This window comes from Macaca mulatta, chromosome 12 (genome assembly GCF_049350105.2).
Source record: "Macaca mulatta isolate MMU2019108-1 chromosome 12, T2T-MMU8v2.0, whole genome shotgun sequence".
Lineage (NCBI taxonomy): Eukaryota > Metazoa > Chordata > Mammalia > Primates > Cercopithecidae > Macaca > Macaca mulatta.
In genome coordinates, this window is record NC_133417.1 from 105,044,366 (window position 1) to 105,065,487 (window position 21,122).

The 21,122-nt window shown below is 39.0% G+C and overlaps 1 long non-coding RNA gene across 1 annotated transcript; it reads left to right on the forward strand.

Annotated features, from left to right (window-relative positions):
- Positions 1–523: 523 nt before the first annotated feature.
- LOC114671388 (uncharacterized) lies at positions 524–20,755 on the forward strand. Its single transcript, XR_003721373.2, has 2 exons — positions 524–664; positions 20,553–20,755. It is a non-coding gene; the product is annotated as an uncharacterized LOC114671388 (long non-coding RNA).
- Positions 20,756–21,122: the final 367 nt, after the last annotated feature.

Here is a 21,122-nt window from a genome sequence, read left to right on the forward strand (position 1 = left end):
CATGTAGTAGACAGCTTTTGATGGCCTCCAGTGATCCCTTCTTTTTTTTTTTGAGATGGAGTTTCGCTCTTGTTGCCCAGGCTGGAGTGCAGTGGCACGATCTTGGCTCACAACAACCTTTGCCTTCAGGTTTCAAGCAACTCTCCTGCCTCAGCCTCCCGAGTAGCTGTGATTACAGGCACCCACCACCACACCTGGCTAATTTTTGTATTTTTAGTAGGGACAGGGTTTCACCATGATGGCCAGGCTAGTCTCGAACTCTTGACCTTGTGATCTGCCCACCTCGGCCTCCCAAAGTGCTGGGATTACAGATGTGAGCCACTGCGCCCAGCCCAATCCCTTCTTTTGATATTCATATCCTTGTATAATCCCCTTCCCTTGTGTTTGGGCTAGACCTAGTGACTTTCTTCTAACAAACAGAAAATGGCAAAAGAGATGCAATATCACGTCATGTTAGGTTACAAAAATACTGACTTCTGCTAACACGAACTTGCTTTCATTTGCTTGCTTTCTCTGATGGAAGTCAACTGACATGTTGGGATTTGTCCAGTGGAGAAGGACCATATGGCAAGAAATTGAGGGAAGTCTTCAAACAGTGCAGTGAAAAATTAAGGCCTTCAGTCCAACAGCCATCAGGAACTGAATCCTGCCAACAACCACATGAGTAAGTGAATCCTCCTTTACCAAGCCTTCAGATGAGTCTGTAGCCCCACTTGACACTTTGATTGCAGCCTTGTGAGAGAACCTGGGGCAGAGGCACTCAGCTGAACATCACCTGGATTTGTGATTCATGATTTAATAAATGGAATCATGATATAATAAATGTCTGTTGTTTTAAGTTGTTACTTTTTGAGGTAATGTTATACAACAATAGACAACAAATACACTACAATCCTACTAAATTCACTTATTAGCTCTAATTATTATTTCATAGACACTAAGATTTTCTACCTATACAATTACATTTTCTACCAATAAAAACCAGTTTACTGTTTACTTCCCATCTGTATTCCTTTTCATTTGCTTGTTTTGTTTTATTGCACTGACTAGGAACAGGAATATAATGTTGAATAGAAGTAATGATATTGCCTATCCTTTCCTTGTTCTCCTTAGGAAGTATGTGTTCAATTTTTCACCAAAGAGTATAATGTTAGCTGTAGTTCTTTGTAGATGTCTTCCATCAGGGTAAGGAAATTCTCTTCTGATTCTAGTTTTGTGAGGGTTTTTTTTTTAAAATCAGGAATGGAAGTTGAATTGTTTTAAAATGTTTTCTCTATTTTTATTAACATGATTATATTAATTTGATGATTTACATTAATTAATTTTAGAATGTTAAACCACCCATGAATTCCTGGCATAAAGCCAACTTGGTCATGAAGTATTATCCTTTTCATATATTGCAGAATTAAATTTGTTAATATTTTCATGGGGAGATTTGAATTAATATTTATGAGAAATATTGTATTTTCTTTTAATGTCTTCTTCTGGTTTTGGTATCAGAGTTATGCTAGCCCCATCAAGTAATTTGAAATTTTTTCTTCCTCTCTATATTATAAAAGTGTAAAATTATTATTTGTATCTTAATGTTTGATAAAATTAAACAGTGAAGCAATCTAGGCCTAGCATGCATTTGCTTTGCTTTTAATTTATTAATTTAATATAAATTTGTTACTGTATTTTAATTACACATTAAATCTAATGGATACAGGGCTACCCAAATATTCTATTTCTTCTCGTGTCCGTTTCAGTAATTACTGTCTTTCAAGAAATTTTCTATGTTATATAAGTTGCCAAATTTGTTGGCATAAAATGTTTCATAATATTTCCTTATTGTCATTTTAATGTAGATGATATCGATAGTAATTATTCCTCTTTCATTCTTGATACTGGTTATTTGTTGGGTTTTTCTTTTAGCCTATGAGTTTTTTTATTTTTATTAATCTTTTAATAAATCAACTTTTATTTTTATTTTTGTAGAGATGTGGTCTCACTACATTGCCTAGGCTTGTCTTGAATTCCTGGGCTCAAGCAATCCTCCTACCTCAGCCTCCCAAAGCACTGGGATTGCAGGCATGAGCCACCATGCTCAGATTCAGCTTTTTCGCTTATTGATTTCTCTCTATTGTTTGTCAGCTTTTTATTTTATTTATCTTTTCTCTTAACCTTAGGAATTCATTTCTTCTAATGATACTGGGTTCAATTTGCTTTTCTTTTTTAGCTTTTTAAGTTGGTAACTTGGATCATTATTTTTAAATATTAGTCTTTTTCAAATAAGAACATGAGCTATAGATTTTCCTCTTAACATTATTATAACGACAACCTACAAACTCTCATATGTTGCCTTTTTATTTTCAGTTCAAAATATTTTCCTAATTTTCTTTCACATTTTTCCTGCTCCAATTTGTCTCTTTTCTCTACCAAATATTGTTCCATATGACACGAAGCTCGGTTTATTCCCATAAGCCCTTTGTTTTTCTTTCTGGGCTTTGATTTGGATAGATTCTACTGCCTGTCTTTAAGTCTGATTTTTTTTCAGCACGATTTCATCTGCTAATAGTACTGTCCAATCAATATTTTGGTTTGGCTATTTTATCTTTCAGCTTCATAATTTGTGACAAGTCTTTTAAATTTTTTTTTATTTTCTATTTTTCGTTTTCTTTGCCAAGTTGTGATGGAATCTTTTTTTCCTTTTAAAATAGTTTTGCCTTCTCTATGGAGACTCCTTATTTGTTCCTTCAATATGTTTCTGTTTTTCTTCAAATACTTGAACAATTTATACAGTCTTTTTCTATTACTCCTATCATCCGTGTGACTTCTGGGTCTGTTTCTGTCAACTAAATTTCCTCCTTGTTAAGGGTACCATTTTCTTGCTTTTTCACATGTTTGCTAATATTATTAGATACTGGACATTTTGAATGTTACACTGTTGAGTATAATTGTCTTTTTTAGAGTGTTGAGTTTTTGTGGGAGCATTTAGTTACTGATGAATCCACTTGATACTTTTAGGAATTGTCTTTAAGTTTTGTTAGGAAGAGTATAGTGTAGCCCTTATGCAAGCGTCAGTTGTGCTTCTTTGGGAGCCTCTACCACATGCCCTGTGGGTTCAACGAAGCCTTGTCACTCTGTCTGGTTGGAACTCAAACGCCTCCTGGCCTTTGTTAGCTCCACTGTTCAGCTCACTAGTAGCTCCACTAGTATTTCTTCCCTGGTCATTCTTTTTTTGCTCAGGCTTGTAGAGTCTCTGCATATGTGCAGGTTAATATTTGCCAAAAACTCAGAGGATCCTCTAAGTAAATATTTAGGCCTCTCTTTTGCTGTAGCTCCCTCCTTTTTGGCATTCTGCTCTGTAAATTCCAGCCACTCTGAGGGTCCTGAACTCCAATATCTGTCTCTCCAATTCAGCAAGACTGCTGTGCTCTGTTTGAGCTTACTCTACCTGTGCCACAATCTGCAAAGTGCCTTCAGGCAGGTGATTGCAGGGCTCGCCCAATTTCATTATCTTTTCTCAGGGATCACAGTCGTTTGTCACTTTTGTCCAACATCTGAAAATAGTAATTAATATATTCACCCAGTTTTATAGTTGTTTGAAATGAAAGAGCTAATCTGATGCTAATTATTCCATCATGGCTTAAGAGATTTTAGTTTTTAATCATAAATGTGTTTTAAATTTTATTGAATGCATTCTTTTTTACCTATAAAGGTTATCTTGTGACCTTTCTTCAATTTGTTATGGTGATGAATTACTTTAATTACTTTAATAACTTTGTTTAACTTTAATAACTTTTCTAATGATAAAATGTCCTCATATGCCTGGGAAAAACCTAACTTGATAATGATTTTAAAAAAATACTTGCTAGCATTGTTTTGCCAATGTTTTATTTAGAGTGTTCACATACTTAAGAATGAAATCAGCTTATCTATTTTCTTTCTCATGCTGTTTTTTTATTTTGGTATCAAAATTACGCTAATCTCTTTTTTTGCTTTTACTACTACTTTTAATTGATACATAATAGTTGTACATACTCTGGCACACAATGTGATATTTTGATACATGTATTCAATATGTAATTATTGAATCAGGATAATTAACATATCTATCACCTCAGACATTTATCATTTCTTTATGTTGGGAACATTCAACAATAAATTGTAAATTATAGTCACCCTGCAATGCTATATAGCACGAGCACTTATTCCTTCTATCTAGCTGTAATTTTGTGTCTGTTAACCAACCTCTGAATAACCCACTTTTTCTGCAACCCCCAACCATTCCCAGCCTCTAGTAATCACTATTCTAATCTCTACTTCTATGAGATTGATTTTTTTGGTTTCCACATACAAGTGAGAACATTTGGTATTTGTCTTTCTGTCCCTGGCTTATTTCACTTACATAATGTCCTCCAGGCTCATCCATGTTGTCACAAATAACAGGATTTCATTGTTTTTTATGGACGAATAGTATTCTGTTGCATATATATACACCACATTTTCTTCTTTTTTCCAGCTTTTATTTTAGATTTATAGGTTACATGTGTAGGTTTTTTTTCCCCCTGGGTATATTGCGTGATGCTGAGGTTTTGGGCACATATGATCCCATCACCCAGGTACTGTGCATTGTACCCAACTGTTAAGTTTTCAACCCTTACTCCACTTCTAGTAGTCCCCAGTTTCTATTGTTGCCATCTTTATGTGCATGAGTACCCAATGTTTAGCTCCCGTTTATAAGTGGGAACATGTGGTATGTGGTTTTCTTTTCCTGCACTAATTGGCTTAGGATAATGGCCTCCATCTACATCCATGTTGCTGCAAAGGACATGATTTCATTCTTTTTTATGGCTGTGAAGTATTTCATGGTATACATACGCCGTATTTTCTTTATCCAGTCCACTGTTGATGGACACCTAGGTTGATTCCATGTCTTTGCTATTATGGACAGAGCTGCGATGAACATGTGAGTGCATGTGTCTTTTTGGCAGAATGATTTGTTTTCTTTTGGCTATATACCCAGTGATAGGATTGCTGAGTCGAATATACCATGTTTTCTTTATCCATTCTTCTGTTGATGTACACAGTTGATTCCATGTCTTGGCCGCTGTGAATAGCGCTGTGCTAATATTTTATAAGATACAGGGAATGTGTTAGTTTCTTATTGCTTCTGTAGTAATTTGCCACAAACTTAGTGCCTTAAAACAACACAGATGAATTAACTTGTAGTTCTAGTAGTCAGAAGTACAAAATTCATTTCACTGACTGAGATTAAGGTGTCATCAGTGCTGTGTTCATTCCATAGGCTCTCAGAGAGAATCTGTTTTTGTTGCCTTTTTTATCTTCTAGATGCTGTCTGCATTCCTTGGCTCATGGTCCGCTTCTAGACAGCAATCGCATTACTCAGAGCTCTGTTTCTGTGGTCACGTCCCTTCTCTCTGACTCTCCTACTTCCCCTTCACTTAGAAAGACATGTGTGATTACACTGGCTTCACCTAAATAATTCAGGATAATTATCCTGGATATTACCCAGGATAATATCCCTGTCTCAAGATCCTTAATTATATCTGTGAAGTCCTTTTGCTAAGGCAGATATTTCCAGGTTCCAGGAATTAGACTGTAGATATCTTTGCGAGGCTATTATTCTGTCCAGCATAAGAGGGGAGAGCATTTCTCAATTTTTTTCTTTTTAGAAGATCTTATGTAAGATTAGAATTATCTGTTCTTTGAATATCTAACAAAACTTACCTGTAACATTTGTATGTGACATTTTTGTGAGTGGATTTAAAAAAGAAACCAGACAAAGTATAAGTGTGTGTGTATTTCAAAACAACCATAACAATATTATTATTAAGGATGTGATGATTACTTGCAGTATTTTTTTTTACTATAAGATCTATCCCTCTACCATCAAAATACTATGCTTTAAATAGCTTTAAATAATTTTTCTCTTTTTAAAAACTATATATATTCAAATTAATGTTGTCATGGTCATGACTGAGGCAGATATGCTATTGAGGGCTTCTTCTATATTGGTGCTTTTCAAACTTTTTTTTTTCAGACAGGGTCTCACTCACACTGTCACCCAGGCTGGAGTGCAGTGGCACAATCTCAGCTTACTGCAACTTCTGCCAACCACTTTTGTGATATAAATTGCTAATGTTTTTGCAGATTTATCATTTGTCATTGATTTTGCTTGTGATGTAGGTTTTTAGTGGATTTTTTATTAGTTATTTTACTTTGTCATGCAAAGTATTTTTACCTTTTATCTTTATGTGATCAAATTTATTAGTCTTTTTCCCTTGTTGATGCTTGTTTTCAAATCATACTTAGGAAGAGTTTTCTCCATTTCCAAGCTATAAAAGCATTTATGCATGTTTTATTCTAGTACTTATACGGTTTTATTGTTTAGACAAATCTCTGACCCATTTGGGATCTGTTCTAGCTTCAGTGTGAAAAATTGATCCAATTTTACCTTTTTCAATTTAGTTATCACAACTCCTCTTATTTAAAATTTTCTTTTTTTCCACTAATTTTACATGTTTTTTGTCATATGCTAATTTTTATATGCATTTGAGTCTATTATTGGGTTTTCTATGTGTTCATTGATGTGCCTATCTACTCATGAGCCACCACCTAACAACGTTAAGCACAGGGTCATTCCAATCTATTGTAATGTTATGCATGTATTTAGTAGGGATACCCCTCCCCCATCATAGCCTTTCGTTCTGAATGTTTTTCTGGCCGTTCTTTCTTGTTATTCCAAATGTACATTATAATCAACTGGAAGCAGCTCCAGACAAAAAATACTCATAGTATCAGTAATTTTATGTGAACTGAATTGAATTTATAAATTAAAAAATTTACATTTTCTATGTTGAATCTTCCTATCCAAAAACATGGCATGTTTTTCTATTTCCTTATGTCTATATTTTGATCCCTAAGAAAAATTTTCTCATGTGTGGTTTGGATATTTCTTGTTATCTATGCTTATCATTGTTTTTGTTTTATTTTCCTTTGCTATTACAAAATGGAATCCTCTCTTTCATTGTATCCTCTAACTGGTTGTTTGTGTATATGAAGGTTATCGATTTATGATTGTTGGTTTTCATAATTTGGTAGTTTAATAAATTCTTTTATTGTTTGTAATAGTTTTTCCATTGATTCTTTTGAGTTTTCTAGAGAGATAATCATACTGTCAACAAATAGTTTTGCCTCAACCTTTCTAATTCTTATGCCACTAATAGCTTTGCTTGTCTCATTGCATTGTTTGTACACATTCTTTAATTTTATTCTTTTCCTTTACCTATGATTGCTGAGTTGAATGATTTGTCCAATGAATTTTCAAATAAGGTTATAGATTTTGATTACAAATATCTATCTTTATTTCAATTATATTAGGTAGAATACAGACCTGATTTTATCATATCAACACTTTTATGCCTATATTTTCTCTCATTTAAAAAAAATAATAGGGCCGGGCGCGGTGGCTCAAGCCTGTAATCCCAGCACTTTGGGAGGCCGAGACGGGTGGATCACGAGGTCAGGAGATCGAGACCATCCTGGCTAATACGGTGAAACCCCGTCTCTACTAAAAAATACAAAAACTAGCCAGGCGAGGTGGCGGGTGCCTGTAGTCCCAGCTACTCGGGAGGCTGAGGCAGGAGAATGGCATAAACTGGGGAGGTGGAGCTTGCAGTGAGCTGATATCCAGCCACTGCACTCCAGCTTGGGCGACAGAGCCAGACTCCGTCTCAAAAAATAATAATAATAATAATAATAATAATAAGTGCAAAATTGGTAAACTATGCCAGCAAAACCACAATCACTGCTAAGTAGACAAAGGGTAAATATAGTTAAAATGCTAGTATTGGACAGCAGACAGTACCCCCAGGAGGTGATCGCTTATGTGATCTTGTAGCAAAGGCAGACTAGCAAGTAGGAAATGACTCTATTAAAAATAATGCAGATAAGTCCAAGTGTTGCAAGAGTTAGAATTTTCACAGGTTGAAGAATAACTGCATTTTCTTTTACACCTGAGAGGTTTCTGGGGCAATCCTCTCCATTAAGATACAAACAGATTATCACAAACTACTAATGCGGATAATCACATCTTTTTTCTATTAAATGTTTCACATATAGTACTAGTGCATCGTCTCTCTCTAAGCCTTCTTTTATTTCTTCTTCTACTAGAAGACAAAGGATAGGGCAGGGAAAATATTCTATCCCCTCAAAATATCAATTATCCTTCTAACTAACTGTTTCTAATTCTTTAGCCGGACTCACTTTCTCTTGCTATCTAGCAATAACAATCAAGGCAAGATTTACCATTAGCTTTCAGTTTCCCTACCTAAGCAGAGACTCTTGAAAACTATTGTTTTATTATGAAGTAATGTATACCGATAGTGAGAATATCATGTCTATTATTCTGTAATTTCATCATCCAAATACAAATATTGACATTTAATGTTTATTTTCCTATTTTAAAAATATATTGTTTTGCAATGATGGATTTGCTACCAGAAAGGGGTCCTGATCCAGACCTTAAGGGAGGGTTATTAGATCTTGTGCAAGAAAGAATTTAGGACGAGTCAACAAAGTGAAAGCAAGTTTATTAAGAAGGTAAAGGGGCCGGGCGCAATGGTTTACACCTGTAATCCCAGTATTTTGGGAGGCCAAGGTGGGCGAATCACCTGAGGTCAGGAGTTTGGGAGCAGCCTGGCCAATATGGTGAAATCCCGTCTCTACTAAAAATACAAAAATTAGCTGGGCGTGGTGGTGGACACCTGTAATCTCAGCTACTAAGGAGGCTGAGGCAGGAGAATCGTTTGAATCTGGGAGGTGGAGGTTGCAGTGAGCCGAGATTGCACCACTGCACTCCAGCCTAGACAACAGAGTGAGATCCTGTCAAAAAAACAAAAACAAAAACAAAAACAAAAACAAAAACAAAAAAAACAACAACGAAAAAGAAGCAGCAGCAGCAGCAGCAGCAACAGAAGCAGAAAGTAAAAGAATAAAAGAATGAAAAGAGGCCGGGCGTGGTGACTCATGCCTGTAATCCCAGCACTTTGGGAGGCCGAGGTGGGCGGATCACAAGGTCAGGAAGTCGAGACCATCCTGGCTAACACAGTGAAACCCTGTCTCTACTAAAAAAATACAAAAAATTAGCCGGGTGTGGTGGTGGGCACCTGTAGTCCTAGCTACTCAGGAGGCTGAGGCGGGAGAATTGCGTGAAACTGGGAGGCAGAGCTTGCAGTGAGCTGAGATCGCGTCACTGCACTCCAGCCTGGGCGACAGAGCGAGACTCCCGTCTCAAAAAAAAAAAAAAGAAAAAAGAATGAAAAGAATGGCTACTTCATAGACAGAGAAGCAGCATGGGCTGAATATACTTATCGTTATTTCCTAATTAAATGCTAAACAAGGGATGGATTATTCCTGAGTTTTCCAGGAAAGGGGTAGGGAGTTCCCATAACTGAGGGGTTCCTCCCCTTTTTCGACCTTATAGGATAACTTCTGACGTTGCCATGGCATTTGTAAACTGTCATGGTGCTGATGGGAGTGACTTTAGCATGCTAATGGGTTATAATGAGCAGTGAGGACAACTAGAGTTTGCTTTAGTCGCCATCCTGGTTCTGGTGGGCTTTGCCAGCTTTTTTTGTTGTTGTTGTTACCATATTCCATTTTATCAGCAGGGCCTTTGTGACCTGTATCTTGTGAAACTAGTCCTGCCAACCTCCTGTCTTATCCTGTGACTAAGAATGCCTAACCTTCCGGGAATGAAGCTCTGCAGGTCTCATCCTCATTTTACCCAGCCCCTATTCAAGATGGAGTCGCTCTGGTTCTAACATTTCTGACAGATACACAAGACATACATTTGTCAAATCCATAGAATGTATACGGCTCAAAGTGAATCCTAATGTAAGCTATGGATTTGGGTTGGTAATTGTGTGTCAGTGTAGGTTCTTGTGCTATAAGAAATGCACCACTGCTGTGTGGGATGTTGATAGTGGTGGAGGCTGTAAATTGGAGAGCAAGAGGGAATCTCTGTACTTTCTGCTCAGTTTTGCTGTGAACCTAAAATTGGACTGAAAAATAAAGTCTATTAAATTAAAAATATCGTTGACCCTGGCACAACACAGGTTTGAATTGTGAGGGTTCTCTTATACGCGGAGATTTGTCAGTAACAGTTACCTCAAACGTGCCTGCCTCTCCTGCCTCCCCTTCCACCTTTTCCACCTCTTCTGCCTCTGCCACCCCTGAGACAGCAAGACCAACCCTTCTCGTCCTCCTTCTCCACAGCCTACTCACTGTGAAGACAATAAGGATGAAGGCTTTTATGATGACTTCCGCTCAGTGAATACCAAATATGTTTTCTCTTCCCTCTGATTTTCTTAAGAACATTTTCTTTTCTCCAGCTTATTTTATTGTAAGAATACAGTATTTAATACATATAACATACAAATATGTATTAATCAACTTTATGTTATCAGTAAGACTTCTGGTCAAGAGTAGGCTGTTATCGAGGCGGGCGGATCACAAGGTCAGGAGATCGAGACCACGGTGAAACCCCGTCTCTACTAAAAATACAAAAAAAAAAATTAGCCGGGCGCGGTTGTGGGCGCCTGTAGTCCCAGCTACTCGGGAGGCTGAGGCAGGAGAATGGCGTGAACCCGGGAGGCGGAGCTTGCAGTGAGCCGAGATCGCGCCACTGCACTCCAGCCTGGGCGACAGAGCGAGACTCCGTCTCAAAAAAAAAAAAAAAAATAGTTACATATTGGGGGAGTCAAAAGTTATACACAGGTTTTGACTGTATGAGGGTTGGTTCTTCTAACCCCAGTGTTGTTCAAGGGTCAACTGTATATATATAAATGAGTTATCTGCTATTTTTATTCAATAATACTATATATTACATGGTATATTTTATGGATATATATACTTTTTGAGACAAGAGTCTCGATCTGTCTCCCAGGCTGGAGTGCAGTGGAACAATCTCGGCTCACTGCAATCTCTGTCTCCCAGGTTCAAACAATTCTCATGCCTCAACCTTCCAAGTAGTTGGGATTACAGGCATGCACCACCATGCCCAGGTAATTTTTTTGTATTTTTACTAGAGATGGAGTTTGATCATGTTGGCCAGGCTGATTTCAAACTCCTGGCCTCAGATGATCCACCTGTCTCAGCCTCCCAAAGTGCTGGGATTACAGGTGTGAGCCACCGCACCTGGTCTGATACATATTTTTTAACTTAAGTTTTTAAATGTTTTATATTGCAATTGACTGTCCTTATAAGTAAATTTATGACTATTTCCTAGTAAAAATCATAGAAATAAAATATTGACTCAAAAGAAATGCTCATTTTTAAAACTTGTTTGATACTTATCTCTCATAAGGGTATAGTAAAGCTTTGAATTGATATTTGATTGAATAACTGGTAGCTTTTTGTGGTGAGGAAGGGAGTAAAGGGTCTGGGTAGCTGGTTTTCACTGGTGAGGGCAGTTGATACTAGAGAGAAAAGGGAAGAGTAAAAGTTCCTGGTTTTTTCAAACTACACCCTACCATCTCATCACTCAAAGAGATATGGCACCTCTCCAAAAGAAAAATCTCCAATGCTACACAGTTACTGAAATGCCTGCGTTATAAACCTCTCCCCAACTGAGACCCACAGCCAACAGGACTTGTGATTCTATAAGAGAGGATATATTGAAAAAGGAGGCAAGTATGTCCACTTCTGTATGGCAGAAAATTAGACTAATGAATTTCAAAATTTCAGAATGAGGGTCTAATAAATTAGCAGGGGCTTAGTTATCTGTGAACCTGCACGGAGCAGTGGGAGGAGCTGGGCTTTTGTCAGACAGAGCCTGGGCTCACTGAACTCGACTCTTCCACCCAACGTTTTCGTGTTCTTGGCCACTGGACTCTCCTGAGTCTCAGTGACATCTTCCATTCTAATTGGCTTGTGAGACATGATGAATATGTGTGTCCAGTGCCTAGCACAATGTCTGTCACATAGTATATGCTCACGAAATATGTGATCTCTCCTCATTTTATAACAGAATGCCCCAATAATAGAGACTAACTGAGGTATCATGTTCTTTTTCACAGTAAACTCTGTTGTAGTTCCCTACATATTAAAATCCTGCTTCAGAACAGCCTGTCCACAGTGATGACAATGGGCAGCCTGGTCAACCCCTCCCCCACCTCTGCCACCAAACCTCTGTTGCCACTCCTATGGGAACTTCCTCCCTGACCCAACCAAAACCCCCATTGCAAAGGGCACTACAGACATGCCACTTCTTAGATGTCTCCCAGCACTACCATTTACCGAACCTTCTGCCAGTCAATATTGCCAGAGGCCCCTACCTCCCCCTGGTACTACTCCACCCCATGCCCTCTAAAAGTTGCTCCATCTAGAAGCCTTGTTCCCTTGTCTCTGGGCTGAGACTGGATATCTTCTGGCATTCCCAGTTAGAGCTGGAGCAATTTCCCACAGTCATCTATCCACAAATAGTGGGAAGGTTTAGCTCACTGACCTTTGAGTTCCTTTGTGATAAGCAAGTTGATACAGTAGGAAGAAATCTTGACTGTGAACTCAGGATGCCTGATTTCTAGTTCCCATCCTGCCGCAGTCTAGCTGGGGCCTTAGGCTTAGTCATTTCACTTCTCTGTGCCTCAGTTTCTGAATATGCAAAAAGAAGAAGTCAGACTAATAATCATCCTGGTTGAGCATTCATCTTGTTCCAGATCTTATGCTCATCTTTTTACACATGATGGGGACAAAATAGCGGCATGTGTGCATTGACAGTCTCAACCCTAGGGTTTTCTAGGGGTATAGAAATACTAATGCATCAAAACCCTTAGCCCTCTGGGTGACCCAGCAAAGCCTCAATTACTTTTTCATGCAAGACCCAGATTTCTTTAACATCCATGGTGTGATAATGGCAGCAAGAAGCAGTTCAGCTTTTACACATTACCCAGCATCATCTCATGTAATCCTCATGACAAGTCTGTGAGGTTGGTATTGTTCTGTTTTACATATAAGGAGAATGAGACCCAGTGAGAGTAAATAAGATACAAGGTTACCTAGTTAATAAATGTGATCTGATTTCAGAACCTATTTCTAAATGACTATGCTTTCTGCCTTAGTGTACTGTTCATGAAAATCTCTAAGCTCCCTTCCATCTTTATGATTTTACACAGGCTTTTGTGGACTAGCCTGGGAAATTTTCTACTGTCGTTTTGATGAGAGAGCATGTTTAGATGTGCTAACAATTGACTTTCAAATAAAAAACTTTAAATTTATTTATTTATTTATTTAGAGATGGGGTCTCACACCGTCAACCAGGCTAGAGTACAATGGTGCAATCATGGCTCACTTCAGCCTCCAGCTCCTGGGTTCCAGCAATCCTCCTGCCTCAGCCTTTCAAGTAGCTGGAACTACAGATGTCTGCCACCATGTCTGGCTAATTTTTTTAATTTACTTTTTTGTAGAGATGGGGTCTTGCTGTGTTGTCCAGGCTGGTCTCAAATTCCCCTCCTCAAGCAATCTTCCCACCTTGGCCTCCCAAAATGTTGCAATTACAGGCAGGAGCCACCTCACTTTGCAAAAAGCTTCCTTAATAATAATAACAATAATGCAGTCCCATTAAATATCACCTATGTGTGTATTTGGTGTAAAAAAACAGCAAATCAAGTCTTAGTCTTTTTTTGTTTGTTTGTTTTCTTTTTAAGACAGTGTCTTGCTCTGTCACCCAAGCAGGAGTGCAGTGGTGCATTCTTGGCTCAGTGCAACCTCCCCTTTCCAGGCTCAAGCAATCCTCCTGACTCAGCCTCCTGAGTAGCTAGGACCATAGGCGTGTGTCACCGTGCCTGGCTAATTTTTAAATTTTTTGTAGAGATGGGGTCTCACTATATTGCCCAGGCTGGTCTTGAATTACTGGACTCAAGCCATTCTCCCACCTCAGCCTCCCAGAGTGCTATTACGGGTGTAAGCCACTGTGCCTGGCCTGTCTTTATCATTTTAGCTGCACTCTCAGCCTCAGTTCTGGTCTCCTGCCAACTTCCCACTCTCAACAATATTCAGTCACTTGACCACTCTGGCCTCACCATGTCACATCACCCTCCCTGCAAGCCCAGCCCACTGCATAGATGTTATCAATCATCAAATCTAGTAGTTTTTCTTTAAAAATCCCTCAAAACCTGTTTCTTTCAAGCCCAGCCCACTGCATAGATATTATCAATCATCAAATTTAGTAGGTTTTCTTTAAAAATCCCTCAAAACCTGTTTCTTCCTTCAAAATTTTACTGCCACTCCTCAGGCAGGACGGTCTACCTCACATGTCCCCCACAGCACCAGCATCTTAAGTCCTGCTCTCACCTTCCAGCTGGCCAGAGTCTGATTCAGTCACAACACATAGGACAGCAAGAACCAGGTCAGGAGCAAGAGACGGGTTTCCAGGGACCTGAAGTCCTAGCAACCCCCATAAATGTGAAGAGAAACATTAAGCTGTATGCAGGTTTTTGACTATATGAGGGTTGGTTCCTCCTTGGAAAAAGCAAGAAGTCCAGGATGTCAGTGATGCAAGCAGCCTTCTCACCTTAACCGTGGACAAAGGGAGTTTTCCAGGGCCATTGAAACTGCAGGACAGCTTCGGAAACTGAGACAACGATGCTATGCCCTTTCCAGAGTGCAGAGAAAAATGTGTTGGGAGGGTCGAGTCGCTGTCTTCTAAGTCTGATATTGTTAAGAAGGTAGCTAGGCAGACATGAGTAGGGCAGGAGAGGGCTTCCCCTCCAGGAATGTCAGACAACGATCAGGTGATGGTCAGGTGGTTATCAAACGGTCGCTCTAAAATGATAATTCATGGCAGCTGGTGCCAGGGAACGGCTGTCTCCTAGAAGATAGAAAACACCTAAGGCTGGTGATCAGCATCTTCCCAATAAGATCTCAGGAGTTGGGTAAGCAGGCTTAAGCATGTGCACTAAGAGGCAAAATGGAAGAGTTTAACTGTCATATGACCTTCCTCCCAAAGGAAAAATGCCTCAAACAAGCACGTACACAACTTCAGTAAACACACCACCGCCTGCGGCCCCTTCCAAGTACTGGCAGGCCACTACACATGCAAACAGCCTGCCCCAAGGAAAAATCAAGGGAAGAGAGATGCAAACCCTGGAAGCATGCCAATGATAAAACTCCAGATCAAGGATCAGATGGGGCACTTGCATCTTTCAGGTCACACACTTGGCCTTCTTCCAAGTGTACTTTATTTCCTTTTGTTCCTGCTCTAAAACTTTTTTTAAAAAAATACTTTAAGTTCTAGGGTACATGTGTACAACGTGCAGGTTTGTTACATATGTATACATGTGCTGTGTTGGTTTGCTGCACCCATTAACTCATCATTTGCATTAGGTATTTCTCCTAATGCTATCCCTCCACCATCCCCTGACCTCACAACAGGCCACAGTGTGTGATGTTCCCCGCTCTGTGTCCAGGTGTTCTCATTGTTCAGTTCCCACCTATGCGTGAGAACATGCGGTGTTTGGTTTTCTGTCCTTGCAATAGTTTGCTCAGAATGATGGTTTCCAGCTTCATCCATGTCCCTACAAAGGACACGAACTCATCCTTTTTTATGGCTGCATAGTATTCCATGGTGTATATGTGCCACATTTTCTTAATCCAGTCTATCATTGATGACTTTCGGTTGGTTCCAAGTCTTTGCTATTGTGAACAGTGCCACAATTAACACATGTGCATGTGTCTTTATAGTAGCATGATTTATAATCCTTTGGGTATGTACCCAGTAATGGAATCGCTGGGTCAAATGGTATTTCTAGTTCTAGATCCTTGAGGAATTGCCACACTGTCTTCCACAATGGTTGAACTAGTTTACACTCCCACTAACAGTGTAAAAGCTTTCCTATTTCTCCACATCCTCTCCAGCACCTGTTGTTTTCCTGACTTTTTAATGACCGCCATTCTAACTGGTGTGAGATGGTATCTCATTGTGGTTTTGATTTGCATTTCTCTGATGACCAGTGATGTTGAGCATTTTTTCATGTGTCTGTTGGCTGCATAAATGTCTTCTTTTGAAAAATGTCTGTTCATATCCTTTGCCCATTTTTTGATGGGGTTGTTTGATTTTCTTTCGTGTAAATTTGCTTAAGTTCTTTGTAGGTTCTGGATATTAGCCCTTTGTCAGATGGGTAGATTGCAAAAATTTTCTCATATTCTGTAGGCTGCCTGTTCATTCTGATGGTAGTCTCTTTTGCTGTGCAGAAGCTCTTTAGTTTAATTAGATCCCATTTGTCTATTTTGGCTTTTGTTGCCATTGCTTTTTGTGTTTTAGACATGAAGTCCTTGCCAATGCCTGTGTTCTGAATGGTATTGCCTAGGTTTTCTTCTAGGGTTTTTATGGTTTTAGGTCTAACATTTCAGTCTTTAATCCATCTTGAATTAATTTTTGTATAAGGTGTAAGGAAGGGATCCAGTTTCAGCTTTCTACATATGGCTAGCCTGTTTTCCCAGTACCATTTATTAAATAGGGAATCCTTTCCCCATTTCTTGTTTTTGTCAGGTTTGTCAAAGATCAGATGGTTGTAAACGTGTGGTATTATTTCTGAGGCCTCTATTCTGTTCCATTGGTCTGTATCTCTGTTTTGGTACCAGTACTATGCTGTTTTGGTTACTGTAGCCTTGTAGTATAGTTTCAAGTCAGGTAGTGTGATGCCTCCAACTTTGTTCTTTTTGCTTAGGATTGTCTTGGCAATGAGGGCTCTTTTTTGGTTCCATATGAACTTTAAAGTAGTTTTTTCCAATTCCATGAAGAAAGTCATTGGTAGTTTGATGGGGATGGCATTGAATCTATAAAATTACCTTGGGCAATATGGCCATTTTCATGATATTGATTCTTCCTATCCATGAGCATGGAATGTTCTTCCATTTGTTTGTGTCCTTTTTTATTTTGTTGAGCAGTGGTTTGTAGTTCTCCTTGAAGAGGTCCTTCACATCCCTTGTAAGTTGGATTCCTAGATATTTTATTCTCTTTTTAGTAATTGTGAATGGGAGTTCACTCATGATTTGGCTCTCTGTTTGTCTGTTAATGGTGTATAGGAATGCTTGTGATTTTTGCACATTGACTTTGCTGAAGTTGCTTATCAGCTTAAGGAGATTTTGGGCTGAGATGATGGGGTTTTCTAAATATACAGTCATGTCATCTGCAAACAGGGACAATTCAACTTTCTCTTTTCCTAAGTGAATACCCTTTATTTCTTTCTCCTGCCTGATTTCCCTGGCCAGAACTTCCAACACTATTTTGAATAGGAGTGGTGAGAGAGGGCATCCCTGTCTCTTGTTCTAGTTTTCAAAGGGAATGCTTCCAGTTTTTGCCCATTCAATATGATACTGGCTGTGTATATATGAAACATACAAACTATATGTCTGTCATAAATAACTCTTATTATTTTGAGATATGTTCCATCAATACCTAGTTTGCTAAGAGTTTTTAGCATGAAGCACTGTTGAATTTTGTCAAAGACCTTTTCTGCATCTATTGAGATAATCATGTGGTTTTTATCTTCGGTTCTGCTTATGTGATGGATTACATTTATTGATTTGTGTATGTTGAACCAGCCTTGCATCCCAGGGATGAAGCCAACTTTATCTTATTGAATAAGCTTTTTGATGTGCTACTGGATTCTGTTTGCCAGTGTTTTATTGAGGATTTTCACATCGATCTTCATCAGGGATGTTGGTCTAAAATTATCTTTTTTTGTTGTTTCTCTGCCAGGATTTGGTATCAGGATGATGCTGGCCTCAAAAAATGAGTTAGGGAGGATTCCCTCTTTTTCTATTGATTGGAATAGTTTCATAAGGAATGGTACTAGCTCCTCTTTGTATCTCTGGTAGAATTTAGCTGTGACTCCATCTGGTCCTGGACTTTTTTTGGTTGGTAAGCTATTAATTATTGCCTCAATTTCAGAGCCCATTATTGGTCTATTCAGTGATTCAACTTATTCCTGAATTAGTCTTGGGAGGGTGTATGTGTCCAGGAATTTATCCATTTCTTCTAGATTTGCTAGTTTATTTGCATAGAGGTGTTTATAGTATTCTCTGATGGTAGTTTGTATTTCTGTGGGATCGGTGGTGATATCCCCTTTATCATTTTTTATTGCGTCTATCTGATTCTTCTCTTTTTTCTTCTTTATTAGTCTTGCTAGCAGTCTATCAATTTTGTTGATCATTTCAAAAAATCAGCTCCTGGATTCACTGATTTTTTGAAAGGTTTTTTTTGTTTCTCTATCTCCTTCACTTCTGCTCTGATCTTAATTATTTCTTGCCTTCTGCTAGCTTTTGAATGTGTTTGCTCTTGCTTCTCTAGTTCTTTTAATTGTGATGTTAGGGTGTCGATTTTAGATCTTTCCTGCTTTCTCTTGTGGGCATTTAGTGCTATAAATTTCCCTCTACACACTGCTTTAAATGTGTCCCAGAGATTCTGGTACATTGTATCTTTTTTCTCATTGGTTTCAAAGAACATCTTTATTTCTGACTTCATTTGGTTATTTACCCAGTAGTCATTCAGGAGCAGGTTGTTCGGTTTCCATGTAGTTGTGCAGTTTTGAGTGAGTTTCTTAATCCTGAGTTCTAATTTGATTGCACTGTGGTCTGAGAGACAGTTTGTGGTGATTTCTGTTCTTTTACATTTGCTGAAGAGTGCTTTACTTCCAACTATGTGGTCAATTTTGGAATAAGTGTGATGTGGTGCTGAGAAGAATGTATATTCTGTTGATTTGGGGTGGAGAGTTCTGTAGATGTCTATTAGGTCTGCTTGGTGCAGAGCTGAGTTCAAGTCCTGGATATCTTTGTTAACCTTCTGTCTCGTTGATCTGTCTAATATTGACAGTGGGGTGTTAAAGTCTCCCATTATTATTGTATGGGAGTCTAAGTCTCTTTGTAAGTCTCTAAGGACTTGGTTTATGAATCTGGGTGCTCCTGTATTGGGTGCATATATATTTAGGATAGTTAGCTCTTCTTGTTGCATTGATCCCTTTACCATTATGTAATGGCCTTCTTTGTCTCTTTTGATCTTTGTTGGTTTAAAGTCTATTTTATCAGAGACTAGGATTGCAACCCCTGCTTTTTTTTGCTTTCCATTTGCTTGGTAGATCTTCCTCCATCCCTTTATTTTGAGGCTATGGGTGTCTCTGCACGTGAGATGGGTCTCCTGAATACAGCACACTGATGGGTCTTGACTCTTTTTCCAATTTGCCAGTCTGTGTCTTTTAATTGGGGCATTTAGCCTATTTACATTTAAGGTTAATATTGCTATGTGTGAATTTGATCCTGTCATTATGATGTTAGCTGGTTATTTTGCTCGTTACTTGATGCAGTTTCTTCCTAGCATTGATGGTTTTTACAATTTGGCATGTTTTTATAGTGGCTGATACCGTTTGTTCCTTTCCATGCTTAGTGCTTCCTTCAGGAGCTCTTGTAAGGCAGGCCTGGTGGTGACAAAATCTCTCAGCATTCACTTGTGTGTAAAGGATTTTATTTCTCCTTCACTTATGAAGCTTAGTTTGGTTGGATATGAAATTCTGGGTTGAAAATTCTTTTCTTTAAGAATGTTGAATATTGGCCCCCACTCTCTTCTAGCTTGTAAAGTTTCTGCTGAGAGATCCACCGTTAGTCTGATGGGCTTCCCTTTGTGTGTGACCCAACCTTTCTCTCTGGTTGCCCTTAACAGTTTTTCCTTCATTTCAACCTTGGTGATTCTGACAATTATGTGTCTTGGGGTTGCTCTTCTCAAGGAGTATCTTGTGGTGTTCTCTCTATTTCCTGAATTTGAATGTTGGCCTGCCTTGCTAGGTTGGGGAAGTTCTCCTGGATAATATCCTGAAGAGTGTTTTCCAACTTGGTTCCATTCTCCCTGTCACTTTCGGGTACACCAATCAGACGTAGATTTTGTCTTTTCACATAGTCCCATGTTTCTTGGAGGCTTGGTTCATTTCTTTTTTCTCTTTTTTCTCTGAACTTCTCTTCTTGCTTCATTTCATTAATTTAATCTTCAATCACTGATACCCTTTCTTCCACTTGATCTAATCGGCTACTGAAGCTTGTTCATGCATCTTGTACTTCTCGTGCCATGGTTTTCAGCTCCATCAGGTCATTTAAGGTCTTCTCTACACTGTTTATTCTAGTTAGCCATTTGCCTCATCTTTTTTCAAGGTTTTTAGCTTCTTTGCGATGAGTTCCAACATCCTCCTTTAGCTCAGAGTAGTTTGTTATTACCAGCTTTCTGAAGCGTACATCTGTCAACTTGTCAAAGTCATTCTCTGTCCAGCTTTGTTCCGTTGCTGGCAAGGAGCTGTGATCCTTTGGAGGAGAAGGGGTGCTCTGGTTTTTAGAATTTTCAGCTTTCCTGCTCTGGTTTCTCCCCATCTTTGTGGTTTTATCTACCTTTGGTCTTTGATGATGGTGACCTACAGATGGGGTTTTGGTGTGGATGTCCTTTTTGTTGATGTTGATGCTATTCCTTTCTGTTTGTTAGTTTTCCTTCTAACATTCAGGTTCTTTAGCTGCAGGTCTGTTGGAGTTTGCTGGAGGTCCACTCCAGACCCGGTTTTCCTGGGTATCACCAGTGGAGGCTCAGTTGGAAATGCAGAAATCACCCGTCTTCTGTGTCGATCACACTGGGAGCTGCAGACCGGAGCTGTTCCTATTTGGCCATCCTGGAATGGACCCTCTAAAACTTTTTAATAAACTTACTGATGCTCTAAAACTTGCCTTGTCCTCTCACTCTGCCTTATGCCTCTCCACTGAATTTTTTCCTCCAAGGAGGCAAGATTCAAGTTGCTGCAGACCTCTACAGATTCACTGCTGCTAACAAAATCACTGCTGACCAACTCATCTCAAGATAGAAGTCAGAGTGGCTCTGTTTGGCTGGCTTATTCACCCAACACAGATCTGGGGCAAGGAAAGGTGCAGAGAACTGGGGGCAAGGGAATCTGAGGACTTTGTTATCCTTTAAATTCTAGACTCTGAGAAGTCCAGCCTGCTTTTAGGTTTTGACTTGAGCTCTGTTAGATTCTTTATTGCATGACTTTTAATCCCTGCCCCCTTCCCAGAGAGTGGCCTTGAGTGACCCT